The sequence below is a fragment of the Myxocyprinus asiaticus genome, chromosome 20 (genome assembly GCF_019703515.2).
Source record: "Myxocyprinus asiaticus isolate MX2 ecotype Aquarium Trade chromosome 20, UBuf_Myxa_2, whole genome shotgun sequence".
Taxonomy (NCBI): domain Eukaryota; kingdom Metazoa; phylum Chordata; class Actinopteri; order Cypriniformes; family Catostomidae; genus Myxocyprinus; species Myxocyprinus asiaticus.
The window spans coordinates 46,761,539-46,784,197 of NC_059363.1; the positions used below are offsets into that span (position 1 = coordinate 46,761,539).

Consider the following 22,659-nt stretch of genomic DNA (forward strand, 5'->3'; position numbering starts at 1 on the left):
CTGCTGGTAAAAATTAAAAATGATAATTCCACACATTCATAACACACTATACGTAGACATGAAACGTATATAATTTTGGTATATGCACCACTAGCCTGGTTCAGGAATTGAATTTCCTCAGCAATGTCAGAAAAGTTTACATCATCCACAGCACCTGGAGCGTTAGAGAACCTGTTTAAGCATCGCATCAAAGCCGTCACTCACTTATTGTAGCGAAGACGCCGGGGCAGTTGTGTTAAGATCCATGTGCAGTTTAATAAACATATGAACAGTACAACAAAGTAGCAAATAAAAGGATAAACGACAAAACAGACAAGGGTCTGGTCACAGGAGACAGTCCAAGAAATGCAAACCAAGTAAATCCGAGAGACAGAGGGGTAATCCAATAAACAGGCAAAAAGTAAAAAAAAAAAAAAAAAAAAAACCTCACAAGTAGGCAGGGAAATACGATAACCAGGCAGGAGTCAAAAAACACAGGAAAAACAGTGTATAGAGGAGGCGAGAAGCAGTTTCCTGGTTCAGGTAAGGATTTATTTTTCTCTTTGCAATATTCACTAAGTTGAACTATAATCACACACTGCTTCACCAAAATAAAACTCTCATAATTTGTAATAACAAAACTCTTGCTTCTTGTTCGGGTCTGTGCTTTCTACTTGCGGTGTGGCTCTATTTATCCGCTCTCCCTGTGCTTACTGAAATTAGAGACAGGTGTTAGACATAATTTAGCTCAGGTGTAAGGGCCTTTACCGCTTTCTCTCTCTCCGGAGAGATGCTTGACCACGCCCCCGCTGCGACAAACAGGAATGTAATAACGCTCAGAATTGCAGACTAGGCAGAACAAGACTTTGCACTGAATGGAGGTAAACAGAGAACTTAAATAGTCTGGAATAATATGAAACAGGTGAGTGAGTAATCAGTCTGAGCAGGGGATTATGTGAAATGTAATTTGTGAAGGGAAAGCCTGAATTCCGGAGATGGAGACCTCTGGCGGCATTCTGGAGAGATAGCAGACGCTGCAGGTGTAACACTTATAAATAAATGTTCTTAATAATAATACGATATAAAACACACTTACTGTTAAGATAGACAGCCATTTTCTCTTGAAGTACGCTTACGTTTCAAAATAACAAAACTTGCCGGAATAAAAAAAGTAATTTGAGAATGAAGATTCACTTATACCACACATACGCTTACACAACTGTATGGTTTAATACTGACCGGTGTGACTGACCGTTTTTAAAGATCACATGTACGCATTTGGGGGATAAACTGTGAAAAGCAGGGGTCTGTTCTTCGTGCCTTGCTTATTACATCCGAGATCAAATGACACATCCAAGATGACATCATCGTGCTAATCATGATCTGGCTAATTAGGTTCTTCGAACACACCTGTTGTTTATGATTAGTATCGCTGGATTGAGTTGTCTGGGATAATTGCGCATTCATGCGTTGGTTTAAAAGGGGATATGTATCGATAGTAGAAACCTTGATCAGCAATGCTGCTATTGGCTGCTCACCATGGCCAAAGAGCGCGCCCAGTTTTTCTCCGCAACAGAGCAAGAGCTATTGCTCGAAGGTTATGCGGAATTTGATGCCAGGGAACACCTCAAAGTCTGCAAAAGCCAGGAAAGAGGGCTGGCAAAGTGGTGACCATGTTAGATGTTTTTATAACTTATTACAGTATATATTTTTGTATTTTAATAATTTCATAATTTATTTTTTTCATCTTTAATGTCAGAGCTACCACGGGACCCACTAGAACATGGGAACAAGTAAAAGTGAAATACAAGAATATTCTACAAAATGGTAATCTTTACTACTTATACTTTTTTTAGTCTCTTTTAGAAAGACACGGTTAAATGTGTTTGTCTGTTTATAACAGCAACCAAGAAAAAGGCTGAAAAAAAACACAAAAAAAAAAAACAGGTGGTGGTCCTGCACCCCCACGTTATACCCCGGCAGAAGAGCTGGCCCTTGGGTTGAATGTGAACCGACCCATTGTGGAGGGCAACCCTGGGGGCAGCTCTTCCTTAGACCCACATCCAGGGACCAGTAGCAGCAACATCTTCATTACTGGTAAATGAGCTTTCAGTTCTCTTAGTACACTGTAAAATAATTTGTTGCTGCATTAAATTAAGTATAATCCAAATGGCTGTTACAGTCATTTCAACTATGTTAAATCTTGATTAGTGATGAATTGCTTTAAATTAAAGTGAACTATTAACTCTAACTTATTTAGAGTTAATGTAAAAATATGTTGCCATGAGTTATTGATCACATTTTTTACAGTGATTCATTGCAATGACGTTGTGCTTTCCCCTTTTGTGCAGTTTTACATAATACACTAACACTTTTACCTGTTCCCAAGCAAGTGCTGGCTGAAGCATGTGCAGTAAGTGGACTTTTTATAACTTTTTACATCAAAAGGGAAGAAAGCGCAACACTTTGTAATGCCCATTGTAAGGGGGTTTAGTGGAAAGGAGGAGGCGAGAACCGGCTTGACAACTTAAATAACAATTTATTAACCAAAAAAACACAACCAAAACACACAACTGAAAACACACAGTACAGCTGCCTGCAATTCTCTCTCTCTCGAACTGTCGGGGACCGCCTTTATCCCTCGCGCGCCCCATCAGGCTGATTGGGGACCGGGTGTGTCTCATTCCAGCCCGGCCCCGCCCTCCTCGGCTCTACACCCATTTACTTCCATTGCACAGGACAGTGAAGAAACCCTCTCAGATGACTGTCCTTTGGAGGAAGTACCTGTAAGTGCATAAATAACTTGATTCAATTGATGTATACTCATGTACCTATTGTTCTGACTGCAATATGAGTTACAAGAGTCCACATCCACAGAAAGACCCACAGAAGAGTCTGCACAGAGAAGTGATATAGAGGTGGGAGGTGTTGTACTTTTCTTTTTGCTGCATGAGGCATGTATTGTTCATTGTTTTGTCCACAAATGGCACAGGGTGACATCCATTCCCTATATAAACAGAGTCTTCAACACAAAATAGAGTATTTTTCCCTGAAAAAACAAAAATTAAGGGGAGAAATAGAACTTGACCACTTAAAGAAGAAACTGGCACTAGAGATAGAGTACTATTGTTGACCTTACATAATCTCTTATTGCAGGCAAAAGATGACGATAACTTTTCTTTACAAAGAATAATTGAAATAAAACTCTCAAGGGACTAAGCATATTTGTTTTGTCTTATTAAACTTATCAAAAATGGTGTTCCACAATTCTGGCTCGTGCAGCTCTGCCACTAGGTTGGTCCAAGTGCACTGGCTGGAGGTGGTCATCAGGCTGCACCTCCACCACAGGGGTCCTCTCCTTTCTGATGGTGGCAATGTTGTGTAATACGGCACATGCAACAATAATGTCACAGGCCCTGTCAGGTGCAACCCTCAGACTTTTCAGACACTGAAATCTTCCATTTAGTTGACCAAAGGTCATTTCAATGCGTGCCCTTGTCTTGGCTAGAGCTGCATTGTAACGGGTTTGTGGTCCGGGGTTTGGGTCAGGGAATGGCGTCATAAAATACTGCCTGCAGGCATAGCCCCTGTCTCCAAGCAGGATGCCATCATAATCACCTGTATAATGGAAAAATGCAGTTCTGTTAGGCCCAGCATAAGTGTATGTAATACAGTGACCTTGACATCTATATTTTCCCTTACCACTTTCAAATAATGTGCATAAATGTGACTCTCTGAAAATTCTTGAGTCATGCACAGATCCAGGCCATTTTGCTTCCACATTTGTGATATGGCACATAGAGTCACACACCATCTAAAAGAGACTTTAGTCAGTCAGCTGTATATTTTTTTATAACATTCCTTTTTTTTTTATTTGATATAATATTACTAATCTGGAATATTAAGAATCCTAATAGTAACTTACCTGCACATTTACACTGTGAACCCCCTTTCGGTTCACAAAATCCCCTTCAATGGGGCCTTGATGGGGATGTATGTGCAGTCTATGGCACCAATCGCATTAGGGAAGCCTGGGGGACACAAGTCATTGGCATGGTCATGATTGCATGATCTTCATTAACAATTTTTAATGTACCTGCAATGGCAAAAAAATTCTGTTTTACAACCTGGAGCGTTAAGTGGCTTGGAAATACCACAAAAACCCCTAAAAACTGCTTGAGCACCAGGTAAACTTTGCGAATGGCATGACAGACAGCACTTTTCACCAAGTTATACAATAGTGTAAAGGAAAGTGCCACTCACAAAGAATCTCAGGGCAATGCACACAGTTTGTGCTGTGGTTAAAGCCCGACTCAGAGTCGAACCTTTAATATGTGGTTCCAACAAATTAATGATGTAAATGACACCCTCACGAGAAAACCGATATCTCTCAAAAAGTATAGTATCGCGCTGTGCTAAAGGATCCAGTCTATCCCGCAATACGCGATTAATACGAAAAGCTCTGTGAATTATCCTTGCACCTTCCGCAACAGATTGCTGTCGTAAAAACGGACAAGACATGACTGTTACAGACTTCCCGTATCACCTCAGCTTATAAAGCCGCAATCTAATCTTGTTTACATGAAATAAGCCTGCTCCCGAGCAGGTTTAAGCTTACGGACCTGTTGCTATTACAGCAAGTCCACGATGAGCGTCGAAGAACCTAACAATCCAAGATCATGACAAATCGTCAATAATCAAATCCAGCTAACTGAGTTAGCGACGTACGAAGAATGGACCCCAGGGCTCACACTTAAAATCATTAACATAAACACACCATAAACAATCATTGACATCTGACGACTGGCCAATACATCCCAGGAAGATGTTCTTTAACATGTCTGGGCTATCTTCTACCCCATCAGCCTGGAAGGACATGCCACCACGTCACACATACCTGTCAATCGGGGTGACGGGGGTCATAAATAACATGTCATAAATCAATCAATTTGACATTCTGACACATAGTATAGGTTATAACTACTGCCCTGGCCACATCTGCAGTCCTCATGCCTCCATGCAGCATGCTTAAGGCACGTTCACGCAGATGAGCAGGGACCCTGGGCATCTTTCTTTTGGAAAAAGTAGAAATGTCTCTTTAGTGTCCAAAGTGTTTATAACTGTGACCTTAATTGCCTACTGTCTGTAAGCTGTTAGTGTCTTAATGACTGTTCCACAGGTGCATGTTCATTAATTGTTTATGGTTCATTGAACAAGCATGGAAAATATTGTTTAAACACTTTACAATAAAGATCTGTAAAGTTATTTGGATTTTTACAAAATGATTTTTAAAATACAGTGTCCGGAAAAAGGGACGTTTCTTTTTTGCTGAGTTTATATTTTTGATCTGGAAGTGTGCCTTGATTTTCCTTTTTCTTTTTGGAGCATCTAATACTATTTGCACTTAGTGCACAGAAGATGCTTTTTGTTGCTATTTACAAGTAGCAAGTAGCATCTGCCAAAGTATAATCATCTAACATAAAAATATTATTACATTTTTAAAAGGATAATCTAATCAAAGACTTCTCATATCAAACATATATATCCACAAGTGGACGTTGTTAGTAGACAGATTAAATAAACTGTATAAATAAATTCCACAAAAAGTCTACAGGGCCAGAAGTGCCAATAGTTAAAGAAACCTCTAGAAACATAATTTGTAAGTCACTTTGTATAAAAGCGTCTGCTAAATGACTGTCATTTGACTGAATTTAAATGTAGTCATTTAACAGATGGGTTTATCCAAAGCAACTCTAGTTCTAAATACAGAATCCAATTTCATAAGATAGAGTACGTCTTTCATCAGCGTACTTGAGAACTAAAGTAACGTTCAACAAACATTTGTCACTAAATTTCTCTGTTGTTTTCCAAACATTATTACTTGTTACATCCTAATGTTTATTTGTGTCTGAATTACGTCAGCTAATTTTTTCAATTTCATGAATGTAGTCCAAAGAGGTCTTTTAAAATCAAATTCAAATGTTTGTTCTTTTCCAAAAAAATATCAGTAAAAGTTGCTTAACCTTCAGAAAATGTTAACCTCATGAGGTCAAACTAAATGTTCTGGACTTAACTGACCTTCAGTTCTACAAACTATGGTAAAATTATGACATTTCTGTATGATTTTAATTGTTAAATACAAACTTGGCCATTCTTGGTTGGGACAGGCCAAAATCAACATTTAAAAGGGATGAGAGAGCTTCTTTTCATGTTAGATAAGTGTGAAATTTGTTGATCTCTCTCTCTCTCAGATAACATTGTTTTTGTGGCTATTTTGCTTTTACAAAATTAAAGGACTCCAGCTGAACTCTGGAAAATGCCTCAGACTTCTAGTAAATTTTCTACGCATGACAATAAATGATTTTAGTGCCAATTTATCTAAATTGCACCACATGGCCAAGTCTTGCCCTGAACTACTGATGAAATACTGTAATTCAGGTGAAAACACACCTATGTCGTATTTACATATTTACAGTATGATGTGAGTGCTGCCCTAATTCCACACAATTACCAGTCTGAGAAGCGTTGAATTAAGGATATAAGCATATTTGAAGATTATCAGTTGATGCTGTGAAAAGTCCAGGTGCTGATGATGTGTCAGATATGATGGTCTTTAAAAGCCAGAGATCTCAGCTACTACAACGCAACTGACTGCACAATGATCGTCACAGTGCTTTATTTAATCATCTTAAGATCTGCTTGTAATACAGTCTCACAGGCAGAAGGGAAGGAGAACAGGGAAGTGAGGTTTCCAGATTCAGGTATGCGTTTAATTGGCCACCTTAATGCTTTACAATTTCACAAATTCATCAACTTGCACGGAGTTATTTAAACATCAGCTTCACAGACATATAGTTACTTAAACACTTTAGCTTCACAAACACAGTAGATTAAACACAACAGGTTCTGTAGCACCATGGCCTTCCTTGTGCCAGTCTCTCTCTCTCTAAGCTGCTGGTGGTGTGGCTGTTTATATGCCACTCTCCCCATGCTCACTGGAATTAGAGACAGGTGTTAAACATAATCTAGCTCAGGTGCCAGTGCCCTTACCACTTTCTCTATCTCCGGACGGATGCTTGACCACACCCCCGCTGCCACATATCCCCACCGCCCAACTCAGGCCGGGGAGGCATCCGGCCTGTCTACCACTCCCCCCCATTTCTGGAAAGGAAGTCGGCGACAGCCATCTGCGCTCCCGGTCTGTGGACCACCTTGAACTTAAACGGCTGAAGAACCAGATACCAACGGGTGATCTGCGCGTTGGTATCTTTCATGTGGTGGAGCCATTGGAGTGGGGCGTGATCCGAGCAGAGGGTGAAGGCCCGCCCCAACAGGTAGTATCGGAGAGTGAGGACCGCCCACTTGATGGCGAGACATTCCTTTTCCACTGTGCTGTACTTAGTCTTCCTCAGCGAGAACTTACGGCTAATGTACAGTACTGGGCGCTCCTCCCCTTCCACCACCTACGAGAGTACAGCCCCCAGCCCTCTGTCTGAAGTGTCCATCTGTAAGACAAAAGGGAGAGAGAAATCAGGTGAATGTAAAAGCGGCCCCCCGCAAAGTGCGGCTTTCACTTGCATAAACACCTGTTGACACTGCTCCGTCCACTGGACCGGGCCTGGAGCTCCCTTTTTAGTGAGATCAGTCAGTGGGCTGGTGACATCCGAATTATTAGGCACGAATTTCCTATAACAGCCAGCCAGCCCCAGGAACTGTCTCACCCCCTTTTTGGTCTTGGGCCTCGGGCAGGCCGCAATCACCGCAGTCTTGTCAATTTGGGGATGCACCTGCCTGTGGCCCAAGTGGAATCCCAGATACCGTACCTCCACCCGCCCAATCGCACACTTCTTGGGGTTTGCTGTGAGTCTGGCCCATCGCAGCGATCTCAGAACCACCCTCAGATGTTGCACGTGCCGCTGCCAATCATTGCTGTAAATGATGATGTCATCCAAGTATGCAGCAGCGTAAGCTGAATGCGGTCTGAGGATCCGGTCCATGAGACGCTGAAACGTAGCTGGGGCTCCAAACAAACCGAACGGAAGCGTCACAAATTGGTGTAATCCGAACGGTGTGGAGAAAGCAGTTTTTTCACGGGAAATTGGTGTCAAGGGGATCTGCTAATAACCCTTCGTCTAATCCAGTGTCGAATAAAATTGAGCAGTGCCCAACCGATCGAGCAATTCATCAACGCGTGGCATTGGGTATGCGTCAAATTTAGACACCGCGTTGACTTTTTCTATAATCCACACAGAATCGTACAGACCCGTCGCTCTTAGGAACTAGAACAACTGGGCTGGACCAATCGCTGTGGGATTCCTCTATTACCCCCATATCGAGCATAGCATCCAATTCTTCCCAGACAGTTTTCTTTTTGTGCTCGGGCAATCGGTAGGGACGACTACGTACCACCACCCCTGGCTCGGTCTCGATGTGGTGCTGTATGAGGTTCGTACAACCCGGTAGAGGGGAAAACACGTCTGCAAACTCCTTCTGCAACTTGGCAACCTCTGCGAGTTGATGCGGTGAAAGGTGGTCTCCGCAAGTGACTGGGGTGAAATGATTGTGTTTTATATTCACCTTTGACCCTCGCTCCGCCCTCTCCAGGACTACCATAGCCAATGTCACAGGGACCGCCTCGCTCCACAATTTCAGGAGGTTGAGGTGGTATATTTGATATGCGCCCCCTCTATCGGTTCGCTTTACCTCATAATCGAGATCCCCCCTCGTCGTGTGACCTCAAATGGTCCTTGCTACTTGCCGAGTAATTTGGAGCTCGATGTGGGAAGTAATATGAGTACCTTATCTCCCGGTGCAAGTTCCCCTGTCATACAGTTGGCGCTGTCGTTCTTGAGCGTGGAGCAAATTCTCCTGTGTTAGTTGTCCCAAGGTGTGGAGTTTTGCTCTAAGATCAAGAACGTATTGAATTTCATTCTTACTGTTTGAAGTTCCCACCTCCCAAGCTTCGCACATAACATGAAGCACGCCGTGCGGGCACCGCCCGTATAGCAGCTCGAATGGGGAAAACCCCCGTGGAGGCTTGTGGGACCTCTCGTACTGTGAATAACAGGGGATCGAGCCATTTGTCCCAATTTCTAGCATCCTCGTGTACGAACTTACGAATCATATTTTTAAGAGTTTTATTAAATCGCTAAACCAGGCCATCTGTTTGTGGATGATAGATGCTGGTGCAGATTGATTTAATGCCCAATAATTCGTAAAGCTCACGTAGTGTTCGTGACATAAAGGTTGTGCCTCGATTCGTGAGGATTTCTTTCGGAATCCCCACCCGGGAGATTATTTTGAAGAGTGCCTCCGCAACACTGCGTGTTGAGATGTTGCGTAGAGGCACTGCTTCCAGATATTGCATTGCATAGTCCACTAGGACTAATACAAAGCGATGTCCGCATGCAGACCGCTCTAATGGCCTGACGAGGTCCATTCCAATTCTTTCAAAGGGAACCTCGATCAACGGAAGGGGGTGCAATGGCACTTTATAAAAGTAAGGATATGAAAGGGCGACACCCGGCTGGAGTTGTTGACCATCGATCACTCTTACTTGGTCAAAGGCGTGCTTAAGGGTTTCGTCTCGCGACTGCTCCAAAGGGAAATCCCCTTCAGGAAATTCCCGGAGGACGGGAGGGGCTGCAGCCTCTCCCCCGTCATGTCATCCTGACGTGGAGTTGACGAAGACGGCCCTGGCTCCGCCTCCCCTGCCAGAGCGTCACACATCTCACATCTCGTGGCTTTAGTGCAGGACCCATCCGCATATATACCCTTTTAATATATTTCTAAACTCCGGCCAATTAGTCCCCAAAATCAGCGGATGGGTGAGGTGGGAACTAACCGCGGCCTCCACCCTGTTTTGTTCCCCGAAATTTAATAACAAGGGTCACCACCAGGTAGTTGTGAATATCCTCATGCACACACTTCACCCTCACTGTTTTAGCTGTGCCCAAAGCCTTGCGTTGAACCAAGCGTTGGTGGATAGTGGTTTGATTACAACCCGTGTCCACCAGTGCTTGGTGAGTACCCCCCTTGATACTTACCGGTATCCGGTACGCTCCAGCCCTATCAGGGGCAGTCTGCAGAGTGTCGGGGATCTGGACCACTGTTCCCAGCTCCATGACAGGGCACTGATCCCGGAAGTGTCCCGGATCCCTGCAACTCCAGCAAACCGGCCCAGGCGCCACGCCTGTGTCGGCGGGCACTTCCACCTGAGGGGGAGAGCGGCAGGGCACTGTTGCTGCTGTGGATGACGGGAAATCCTGCGCATGGGGAATTGGCTTCGGTGGCAGGACTCCTCACCTCCACGGGGCAGGAATGGGCTCTGGGGAGAGAGCAGAGTGAGAGAGAGAAGGGGAGGGGGAAGAGATCAGGGAAAATGTAGGGGAGGGGGAGAGAGAGTGGGAGGGCTCTTCCACCCTCCGGTACGCCGCCAAATGGTCCTCCGCCAGACGAACAACTTCCTCCAGCGATGCCGGGTGGTGACACTGGACCCACTCCGCTATTCCTCTTGGCAGTCGATGGATCAGCTGCTCCAGTACCACCTGGTCGACAACTCCTGCAATGTCACGATTCCCCGACAGCAGCCATTTCCGGCATGCATCTCGGAGCCGTTGGGAAAAAGCAAACGGGCGGTCGGTCTCCCCCAGCTTCAAGGTCCGGAACAGCTGGCGATACTGTTCCGGGCTATGACCCACCCGCTGCAGGATGGACTTTTTCAGATCGTCATAGGCCAGGAGATTAGTCACCGGCAGATGTTGGGTGGCAAGCTGAGCTTCCCTGGACAGCAAGGGGAGGAGCCTGGCCGCCCACTGATCATGCGGCCAGCCCCAGATTTCCACGGTTCTCTCGAATAAATCGAGGAAAGCCTCGGCATCGTCATCAGCTCCCATCTTCAGGAGTGTGGGGGGAGGCAGATGGCTGCGGTGGTGGTCCAGGGTCACAGCTCTCTCTTTCTCCTGGCCAAGGAGACTCCGGATCACAAGCCGGTCCTCTGCTTGAGCCCACAGGATCTCAAAGAAGCACCGTTCCTGGTCTTGATGTAGCTCAAGCATTGATTGCTGGTGGGATTGTTGCATACTGGCGAGGGACTGGAGGATCTCGACCACCTGGGAGGACTCCATGGGGCGTACTTCAGTTTTGGATCCTGGGTTTCGGCACCAGTGTAATACAGCCTCACAGGGAAGAAGAACAGGGAAGCGAGGTTTCCAGATTTAGGTATGTGTTTAATTAGCCACTTTAATGCTTAACAATTTCACAAACTCATCAGTCTCACAGGCACAGCGCCCTTACCACTTTCTCTCTCTCCGAACGGACGCTTGACCATGCCCCTGCTGCTACACTGCTGTTGTTGAGGGGGTGAGTGAAATACATATTCATTATATTTCTTTAACATGTTTAAACACTTCAGAAGTGGACCAATTCTAACAGCCTGCATACAGTCTATTCAATGAGAATTATTGACACTATTGCCATTGCTCTGACTCCAAAGCAAAAATAAGTAGGTCTTGAAATGTATGTTCGCCCAAAAATTTGGTAATTTACTTGTCCAAAAAAAAAAAATAAAATAAAACGGACAAGAAAATAATTTGTCACACTGATTTAGAAGAGGACAAAGGCTGATGGATTTCATGTGGATTTTTCATGTGGAGTCCCTGGACAGAGAGCAATACCACAGTTGATTCCAATGGAGAGTGCATTTGTGAGGCATTCCTGCCCAACAGCACTTTTCCAATCGGAGAGCTCATCTCTTTGGAGAACACAGCAGTGGAGATCAACCACCAACTGCAGATCGAGATTAGCAAGGTCTGGAGGAATCTCAAGAACTCCAGTGAGATTTGAGTGTCTACCGAAGATAAATATGTTGCTATGTCTTGTGTTTTACAGGTGGAGATGTACGAGAGTAAACTACAGGTCTATTGGAAAGATTTTGAATCTGACAGTGTTGATTGAGTTGATGGAGGGTGACCCTGACTCCTACAGCGAGCTTCACATGGAGGAGGTGAAGATCAAGATCAAGAAGGTAGAGGCTCTGATCGTGGAGCTGCAGCTCTCTATACAATTCCCCTCTGCTGTGCTGGTGAACATACACCACCAGGTAACACTTGAAAAACCTTTTTTAATTATGTTTGTTGAATTTTTTTCAACTGTTACTCTTCCTATGGCTTTCAAGGTACATCCACTCAGGACCTTTTCTGAGCACATGGGGGGGCCCTACGCAAAATCCTACTTGGAGGCCCCCTGCAAACTCCCTTCCCTCTCGGGCCACAAGAGGGCCCCCTTTACCTGTCTAATTGAGCCATAACAGATGCCTGAGTCTTTCTTGCAGCTTTAATTATACAAAAAAAGAAAACATGACCCTGCTTTGCGGGCCCTGCTATACTGCTTATAGCTATAAACAGCCCTGCATACACTGAACACCTGACAAGGACTATATTCCTTCAGACTAAAAAAATATTTTCATCTAGGTCTGCACATTAAAAAATGTGAGACACTACAATGAAATCTTCAACCCAAACATTGGTAAGTCTTACAAGTATGATGACACTGAATGTGAAACTTTTGAATCTATATTCATCAAATCATTCACTTGTTTCTCTTTTCATGGTGGAATAAGAAAAATCAGCAAGCCACTCATCAGCCAGATTAACGCAGACCTGAATGCAGGTTATAAATATGGAGGATGGGGTAAAGACTCCAAGCCTTTGCCTGGCTCTGAGAATATGAACTGGTACTCGGGTTTTAAAGACACTCTGGTCAGCAGAATCAGACTCTATGCTGACTACTATAAACTGATCATGAGACAGGGCTTTAGTACATGAGATGTATGTAGTAAATAAATATGATCGGCGAGGCATTGGAAACAATTACAAAGTGTAAGCCAATACCCTATATTATCAGTTTAGAAGCCCTTTAAGTATGGCAAAGTACAACATGACCAGCAAAACAGTGGAGTACAAGGCTGTTCCGAAGGCAACAACCCGATTCTCCTACCACTAATCGCCCAATCTGAACCTGGACTTTGTGGCTGATAAGACTGGGTTGTCGGTAACTTACGCCACAGAGGAGTCAAATGGTAAACTAGTCTTGGGGAAGATAGACGAGGAGTTGTTTGCATTAGAGGAGGTTCCCTATCTGTCACTCACTCAAAGTTGTGTCGATGTAGTGACAATAGGGGTCACTCTTGGGAGCCCAAAACACCTCTGGTCTTTGAAAAAAGGCCAATGAAAATTGGTGAGTGGTATTTGCATACCACTCCCCCGAACATACGGGTATAAAAGGAGCTGGTATGCAACCACTCATTCAGATTTTCTCTTCGGAGCTGAACAGTTGATGTTCACTGAGCTGAATTCCCATGGCTGTTCATTCACCTCTGCGGGATCTGATGGCGCATTTCAGCGGCTTCTCCCCCCTCTGCTCTGGTGCACTGCAGAGAACGTCCCTGGGTGCTTCGGCAGAAATAAAAGAGTATATTCTAAAAAAGAGTATATTTCTCTGAAAGAGTGGCACACATGGAACATCTTTTTAAAGATACGTCTTTTTAAAGATGCCTTTCCGTTTGTGTTATTTCTGGTTGCGGTCATTATCTCTCACCTTCTGATGGTCACGATCACTGTCTTTCGTGTCTGGGCGTGTCTGCTTCGAAAGAAAGCAAGCCACCCCAGCGGCTCCCCGCCTCAGTCCTTCTACCTACGGGTATGAGGCCAGCGCGGCTAGCACTGGGGCGATCTGGGGACCCCAATGGACCTTCCATTCCCCAGCACGCTCGTCTGCCCTGATCGGGCTTCCGGACGAGTCCACCGGCTCGTCTCACGGCGAGTTCGACCTCTTGTTCGGAGCCCGCGAAGGTGATGAGCTCACGAGCGCAGCATCGGAGAGCGGGCTCGTCCAGTCGGACGCGGAAGCCTCAGCTGGGCTCCTCCCCTCCGATACGGTCGCCCAGTCACAGGCTGACGCGGAAATGACAGACATGCTTTCCCGGGCAGCCGCAAGCGTCAGGCTAAAGTGGAACCCTCCGCTCTCCCCTGAACCCTCGCGGCTCGATGATTGGTTCCTGGGCTCGCGACGCCGCTCACAGCCACGCCCTGCCCCAGTTCCTTTCTTCCCGGAAGTGCACGAGGAGCTGACAAGGTTGTGGAAGGCACCTTTTAATGCCCACTCCTGATCTTTCAGCTCCCCCGCCCTCACTACCCTCGATGGTGGGGCGGCCAAGGGCTATTCGGCAATCCCCCCGTGGATAAGGCGCTCGCAGTGCACCTATGCCCGCAGAGCGCCGCCACCTGGCGTGGGTGCCCAAAGCTCCCGTCCAAGGCCTGTAGGTTTACGTCATCCCTGACGGCCAAAGCCTACAGTGCCGCTGGACAAGCCGCCTCTGCCCTGCATGCCATGGCTCTCATGCAAGTCCACCAAGCCAAGGTGCTAAAGGAACTGCATGAGGGTAGTTCCGCCCCGGGATTGATGCAGGAGCAGCGCTCGGCGACCGACATTGATCTCTGGGCAACGAAGGTCACGGCGCGGTCTCTCGGGCGGGCGATGTCCACCTTGGTGGTCCAGGAGCACCACCTTTGGCTCAACCTGGTCGAGATGGGACAGGCCGACAAAGCACGGTTCCTTGGCGCCCCCATTTCCCAGGTTGGCCTGTTCAGCGACACCATCGAGGACTTTGCCCAGCATTTCTCGGCGGTGAAGCAGCAGATGGAGGCTATCCGGCACATCCTGCCCCGGCGCAGCTCAAGATCCCGCACTCCATCTGTTCATCGCCAAGGGCGTCCCCCTGCGGTGACTGCACCGGTTCCGCCGCAGCTGGTACGTTCCACAAGATTGTCCCCTTGGTCCCCCTCGCCCGAAACTTGGACGCGTGGCTTGCGCTTTCCAACCCGTCGCAATGGCTGGTCTGGACCGTCCAACTCGGCTATGCGATTCAGTTTGCCAGGCGTCCGCCCAGGTTTAGCGGCTTTCACTTCACCTCGGTGAAGGGCGAGAACGCTGCTACCTTGCGCGCAGAAATTGCTACCCTCCTACGGAAGGGTGCGATAGAGCCTGTCGCTCCGGCCGAGATGAATAAGGAGTTTTACAGCCCATACTTCATTGTACCGAAGGCGGTGGGTTGCGGCCAATCTTGGACCTGTGAGTACTGAACCAGGCTTTACACAGATTCCTGTTCAAGATGCTGACGCAAAAATGCATTCTAGCGAGCATCTGGCATCAAGATTGGTTCGCGGCGGTAGACCTGAAGGACACGTATTTCCACGTCTTGATTCTACCTCGACACAGACCCTTCCTGTGGTTTTCAATCGAGGGTCGGGTGTGTCAGTACAAGGTCCTCCCTTTTGGCCTGTCCTTGTCCCCTCGCGTCTTCACGAAAGGTCGCAGAGGCAGCCCTTGCCCTTTTAAGGGAAGTGGGCATTCGCATCCTCCACTATCTCGATGACTGGCTAATCCTAGCTCACTCTCGGGATGTGTTGTGTGCACACAAGGACCTGGTGCTCTCGCACCTCATCCGACTAGGGCTTCAGGTCAACTGGGGAAAGAACAAGCTCCTCCCGGTTCAGAGCATCATGAAAATGTTTCAGAGGCTCCTGGGGCATATGGCATCCTCAGCGGTGGCCACTCCGCTCGGGTTGATGCATATGAGACCGCTTTAGCACTGGCTCCAAACGAGTCCTGAGATGGGCATGGCGCTGCGGGACACATCACGTGGCCATCACACTGGTCTGTCACCGCCTCTTCAGCCCTTGGACCGACCTCACATTTCTACAGGCAGGTGTTCCCCTAGAGCAGGTATCCAGGCGCATCGTGGTTACGACAGACACCTCCAAAACGGGCTGGGGTTCTATATGCAACGGGCACATAGCCGCCGGCTCCTGGATGGGCCCGCAGCCACGTTGGCACATCAACTGCCTCGAGTTGTTGGCAATTCTGCTCGCTCTGTGCAGGTTTCAGCCGTTGATCCAGGGCAAGCATGCATTAGTTCGGACAGGCAACACGGCAACGGTGGCATACATCAACCGTCAAGGCAGTTTACACTCCCGTTGTATGTCACAACTCCTCCTCTCGAGTCAGCAGCACCTCAAGTCGCTGCGAGCCACTCACATCCCGGGAAACCTCAACACTGCAGCGGACGTGCTGTCATGACAGGTTACCCTCAGGTGGTCCAGCTGATTTGGAGTCGATTCAGGCAGGCACAGGTAGACCTGTTCGCTTCCCAAGAATCCTCCCACTGCTCGCTCTGGTATGCCCTGACTGAGGCACCTCTTGGTATAGATGCGCTGGCCCCCTGGACTACGCAAATATGCATTTCCCCCAGTGAGCCTACTTGCACAGACCCTGTGCAAGGTCAGGGAGGACAAGGAGCAGGTCATCCTGGTAGCACCCTACTGGCCTATCCAGACATGGTTCTTGGACCTCACGCTCCTCGCAACAGCCCCCTCCCTGGCGAATTCCCTTGAGGAAGGACCTGCGGTGGTAGACACGATCACTCAGGCTAGGGCCTCCTCTATGAGGCTCCTGTATGCCTTGAAGTGGCATCTGTTAGCTAAGTGGTGTTCTTCCCGACGCGAAGACCCCCAGAGATGCGCAGTCGGATCGGTGCTTTCCTTCCTGCAGGAGATACATAACAGGCCATAACAATTGCATATCACGCCCAGGACGTGCTGCCCCCGGCAGGGCTACGAGCCCATTCTACCAGGAGTGTGGTGGCCTCCTGGGCCCTTACCAGTGGTGCCTATCTAACAGACATTTGCAGAGCAGCGGGCTGGGCAACACCCAACACCTTTGCAAGGTTCTACAATCTCCGGGTGGAACCAGTTTCGTCCCGTGTAGTGGCAGGCACAAGCAGGTAAGTCCGGGACAGCTGGCCGGGTGTATTGCTTGCACATAGCGCCTTTCACCTCCCCTGAGCTGAAGATGTGCACTGTTGACTCCTAGTATTGTTCACAAACTGTGTTCCCTGGATGATTTCCTCCGAGCCCTGTGGCAGACGAGTTTGCAGAGAAACTCTCTGCCAGCTCAGTACATGTGCTAACTAAGCCCTGTACTGGGGCAGGTGCTCTGCATGTGTTGGTTCCCCGTAGGTAACCCCATGCGACGTATATCTTCCGCTAATTCTTTTCCCTGTTGGTAAACTGCGTCTTCCTTGGGCAGAGGCCCCTCTGCCCCAGTCACCATGTTTGTAGAAACTCCTCCCCAGTAAGGTAGGACCTACCATGGGACTTCTCCACATGACATACTTCCAACAAAGCTCGGCAAGACCATGTGATATATTTCCACTCAAAATACCCCCCCCCCTCTCTGAGCAGGGTGTGGTCTCCGCGGTGTCTTCCCCTTGGGAGGGACACCCCCCCAACGTAGACCTGGTGGCCCCAGTCGGTTAACAAATTTCACTCTTTTTTTGGTGGGAGAGGAAAAAAGAGAGGATAAGAGGCCATGACTGGGCTAGCCTGTCTCTATCTTTTGGGGAGTCGACTTGTCCCCGAAGGGCTGTTCGACACTAATAACAACGTTGGGGGAGGTTACGTGTCAGCCTGGTGCACTGACTATGAGGCACACAGTGGTCTGCCCTTCACACACTGCCAGTTCACGTAACACAGTTCAGTCAGTTGTGGCTTTCGTATAGGGACCACTAGTGTCACTACATCGACACAACGTCGAGTGAGTGACAGATAGGGAACATCCTGGTTACTTGCGTAACCTCCGTTCCCTGATGGATTGAATGAGACGTTGTGTCCCTCCTGCCACAACGCTGGACTACCCGCTGAAATGGCCGGGACCTTGTCTTGGCTCCTCAGCACAAAACCTGAATGAGTGATTGCATACCAGCTCCTTTTATACCCGTATGTTCTGGGGAGTAGTATGCAAATACCACTCGCCAATTTTCATTGACCTTTTTTCAAAGACCAGAGGTGTTTCAGGCTTCCAAGAGTGACCTCTAGTGTCACTACATCGACACAACGTCTCGTTCCCACCATCAGGGAATAGAGGTTACACAAGTAACCAGGACGTTTGGCAGACCAATATTTTCAAACCATCTGAAGGAAATACATTCATGGTATGTGGGGTTTTATATGCCACAAGGTGTGTAGACTCTAAAACCGAGGAGATATTTTACACTTACAACACTCATACCAAACAGGAAAGCTATGTTAGTATTCCCTTTGAAAAGTTCCAGGATTCCTATGTCTGCTTGGACTACAACCCCACAGATCAGAAGCTTTACATGTACAACAATGGTTATTATGTCAACTATCATGTTTGGTTCAACCAAGAAGGTTCTAAAGAAAAACTACTACTCTTGATTGGAAAGTGACCTGAACCCTTAAATATTTAACCATGCATTTGTTCTAAACGATAAATGTCCTCTTATTTCTGTGTCTGTAATAAACTCTTATGAGCATGATTCCTGAAGTGAGGTTTCTTATTATGCAAATCAATTTCTGCAGATTTTTTTTTCTCATGAAGGATCAAATAATATAAAAACCTATACAAAATCAATTTAAATGAAAGGCCACACTAGTACTAAAGACTGAGTAGACCCATGCTCTTGGTTAAAACACCTAGGTTTTATAACACCTAGGTTTTATAACACCACCTGACATGTAGAGGTAACACACACAAAAAAAGTAAAAACTCCATGACAACACAAAAACAAAATATAATTTAAATAAATGACTCCTGTTTGGACAAGAAGTGCCTATTGATGCCCCACTTCAATAACTGTATAACTGCACAAATAACTCCAAAAGAGGAAGACCATCTGAATTGTGGGCCATAGATCAATCGAGACTCCTGATGTCAAATAATTATACATTATTTCACAATGAACTTGAATGACAGTGTTCTGAAAAGCGCAGACCCATCCCACACAATGTATATAGTGTTTAGCTTCCCATTCAGTTCATAACCATATAAAACATATTGCATAATTATGCGTAAGGACTACACCAAGAGGTAGATTGGCACAAGGGGCTTCATAGAAATAAAATACTTGTTCCTCTCTTTTGCTGATGCTCACGTGCCAGTGATTACCACTCCACATGTCAGTGATGGTTGGTGACCCCTGGTTTAGATGCTAAAAATGCATTACTTTTGCCTTCATATAGTTAAAAAGACAAGACACTTAAGAAGACCTTATGCAAAACTTAAACTTGTCTTATATTTTGTTTAAAATGTCCATTGGTGTGACAAACAAAAATGTAAAGAAAAAAGTTATGATAGTGCAGATGGAAGAAATTGTTTAAGATGGACAGATTGATATCTTAATTGAACACAAGAAAGTGAAGTAATATAAAGGTTTCATGTATTAAAAATAATCCAAACTTTAAGTCCCTACACGCACGACTATAGAGAATATAACAAGTTCTGAGGCTGCAGTGACCTGATCTTTCCTGGGGTGCCCTAGACGGGGAGCTCAGGGATTAGGGGAGTCGAGAAAGAAATATTTGGAGCAGCATAAATGCATGCATGCCACTTTTAAATGGGTAAAATGTGAATTAACACTTAAATTTCTGTCAGTTCCTTACATTTGTTTATTATTACTGGATGAGGATTTAAAAAGTGATTTATAGATACTGCAGGGGCTGATTTCCACTCACAGTTCTGCAATCCTTATCAGTTTTTATTAAAAATAACTATCCAGTGTCAAAATGTCTCCAATGAGAAATAAAAGGTTCTTCTTATTAAATACGGTTGAATGGAGGATTCGGTTTTCTGAGCCGTCAAGCGTCCCCTGGAGGAGTCTCATAGGACACACTTTGTGTCTGACAACATTTGCAATGTGTTCATGCCACTGATATATCAGTATATAGGCAGAATTAAAATGTTTTACGTATTTATGAAACAAAAAATATAAACTCAGCAAAAAAGAAATGTCCCTTTTTCAGGACACTGTATTTTAAAGATAATTTTGTAAAAATCCAAATAACTTTACAGATCTTTATTTTAAAGGGTTTAAACAATGTTTTCTATGCTTGTTCAATGAACCATAAACAATTAATGAACATGCACCTGTGGAACGGTCATTAAAACACTAACAGCTTACAGATGGTAGGCAATTAAGGTCACAATTATAAAAAACTTAGGACACTAAACAGACTGTGGCAGTGGGGGCGTGGTCAAGCATCCCTCCGGAGAGAGATAAAGCGGTAAGGGTGCTTACACCTGAGCTAAATTATATCTAACACCTGTCTCTAATTTCAGTAAGCACGGGGAGAGCGGATAAATAGAGCCACACCGCAAGTAGAAAATAGAGAGAGCCTGGGCACCACAGAGCCGAACAAGAAGCAAGAGTTTTGTTATGATGAGAGTTTTATTTTGGTGAATAATTAATTATAATAATTTTCTTTATTTATCACACATTATACATTTGCACATATACAGTGAAATTCTTCTTTTTCACATATCCCAGCTAGGCTGGGGTCAGAGTGCAGGGTCAGCCATGATACGGCGCCCCTGGAGCAGATAGGGTCAAGGGCCTTGCTCAAGGGCCCAACAGTGGCATCTTGGCAGTGCTGGGGCTTGAACCCCCGACCTTCTGATCAGTAACCCAGAGCCTTAACCGCTGAGCTACCACTGCCCCAATGGTGTGTGATTAAAGTTTAACTTAGTGAATATTGCAAAGAGAAAAATAAATCCTTACCTGAACCAGGAAAGCTGCTTCTCACCTCCTCTTTACACTGGTGCCAAAACCCGGGATCTTGAAGTTTGGGTTGAAAATGGATGGAAGTCATCCCGTAGAGTCCTCCCAGTTGGCGGAGATCCTCCAAGCCCTCGCTGGCCTACATTAGAGCCACCAGCAGACATTGCTTGAGCTCCGACAAGACCAAGATCGCCGGTTTGTCGAGCTCCTGCACGCTCAAGCCAAGGACCGGCAGGCGATCCGGAGCCTCCTCAGCCAGGAGGCGTCCTCAGCCGCGACCCCGGACGCTCCCACGCCGTTACCCCCGCCCGCATTACAGAAAATGGGGGCGGCGGACGACCCCGAGGCCTTCCTGGATTTGTTTGAGCGGACCGCCGAGATCTGGGGTTGCCGCTCGGCCAATGGGCAGCCCGACTGATCCCACTATTGTCCGGGGAAGCCCAGCTCGCGGCTCAACAACTGCCAGCGACGAGCCTCCTGGCCTACGGAGATTTAAAGAGAGCCATCTTGCAATGGGTTGGTCGCACTCCGGAGGAAAGTCGTCAACTCTTCCAGAGCTTGAAGTTGGAGAGCTCTGACCGCCCGTTTGCCTTCGCCCAGCGGCTCCGTGATGCCTGCCGAAGATGGCTGCTAGTGGGGGACTGCGACGTCGATGGAGTTATTGACCAGGTGGTACTGGAGCAATTCACACATCGACTGCCAAAAGGGACGGCGGAGTGGGTCCAGTGCCACTGCCCGGCGTCGTTGGAGGAAGCTGTCCGGCTTGCGGAGGACCACATGGCGGCGATCCCGAGGGCGGAAGAGCCCTCGTACATTTTTTCTCCTCCCTCTGTCTCTTCCCCCTCCCCTCTCTCCTCTCGTTCTGCTCTCTCTCCAGGTCCCGTTCCTGCCCCACGCAGACGAGGAAGACTTCAGCCCCGGAGACCAGTTCCCTGGGTGTGGGAGGCGACATCTACCCCTATCCCAATGCCCCGCTGCTCTCCCCCTCGGGGGGGGGGGGGTGTGGCGCCCGCCGATGCAAGTGCGGGCGTAGCGCCTGGGCCGGCCTGCTGGAGGTGCGGAGACCCGAGCCACTTCTGAGATCAGTGCCCTCTGATGGAGCTGGGGACGGTGGTGCGGGTCTCTGACCTCCCACAGGCTGCCCCCGACCGGGCCGGAGTGTAACGGATACCGGTAAGTGTCAAGGGGGGTACTCACCAAGCGTTGGTGGACACCGGGTGTAATCAAACCACTATCCACCAATGCCTGGTTCAACCCGAGGCATTGGTCACAACTAAAACGGTGAAGGTGAAATGTGTACTCGGGGATATTCACAAGTATCTGGTTGTGACCCGGATGGGGAAAAACCATAGAGTGGAGGCCGCGGTTAGTTCCCGCCTCACCCATCCGCTGATTTTGGGGACTGATTGGCCTGATTTCAAAGTTTTATTAAAGGAAATTTGCACGGATGGGTCCTGTACGAAATTAGGGAGATGTGTGATGTGCGATGCTCTGGCAGGGGAGGCGGAGCCGGGGCCACCCTTGACAGCTCCACGTTCCCTGAGGGGGATTTCCCTTTGGAGCAGTCGCGAGACGAAACCCTCAAACACGCCTTCAACCAAGTGAGAGTCATCGATGGTCAACGACTCCAGCCGGACATCGCCCTTTCATACCCTTATTTTGCAATTACAAATGAGTGGTTGTATAGAGTGACACAGGACACTCAAACTAAAGAGGATACAACCCAACTTTTGATTCCAAGGAGCCGTCGGGAAATGGTATTCCAGGCGGCTCATTATAATCCCATGGCGGGTCACCTAGGAGAAAGGAAAACACTGAACCGTCTAATAGCCTGTTTCTATTGGCCGGGCATTGGCGGCGATCTGCAGGTGGTGTGCGGCATGCAGCGAATGCCAACTGATTAACCCAGGTGAGTTCAAAGCATAAACAGTTCACCCCGGTCAGTTGCGGAGACCACCTCTCACCGAGTCAACTCGCGGAGGTTGCTAGGCTGCAACAGGAGTTTGCGGACGTGTTCTCCCCTCTGTACAAACCTCATCCATCAC

The 22,659-nt window shown here is 47.1% G+C and overlaps 2 pseudogenes; one reads left to right on the top strand and one right to left on the bottom strand.

The window, feature by feature from the left end:
* Nucleotides 1-3,226: 3,226 nt before the first annotated feature.
* Nucleotides 3,227-4,500, bottom strand: LOC127411134 (putative nuclease HARBI1; annotated as a pseudogene).
* A 2,137-nt stretch (nt 4,501-6,637) lies between these two features.
* LOC127411135 (olfactomedin-4-like) lies at nt 6,638-18,286 on the top strand (annotated as a pseudogene).
* Nucleotides 18,287-22,659: the final 4,373 nt, after the last annotated feature.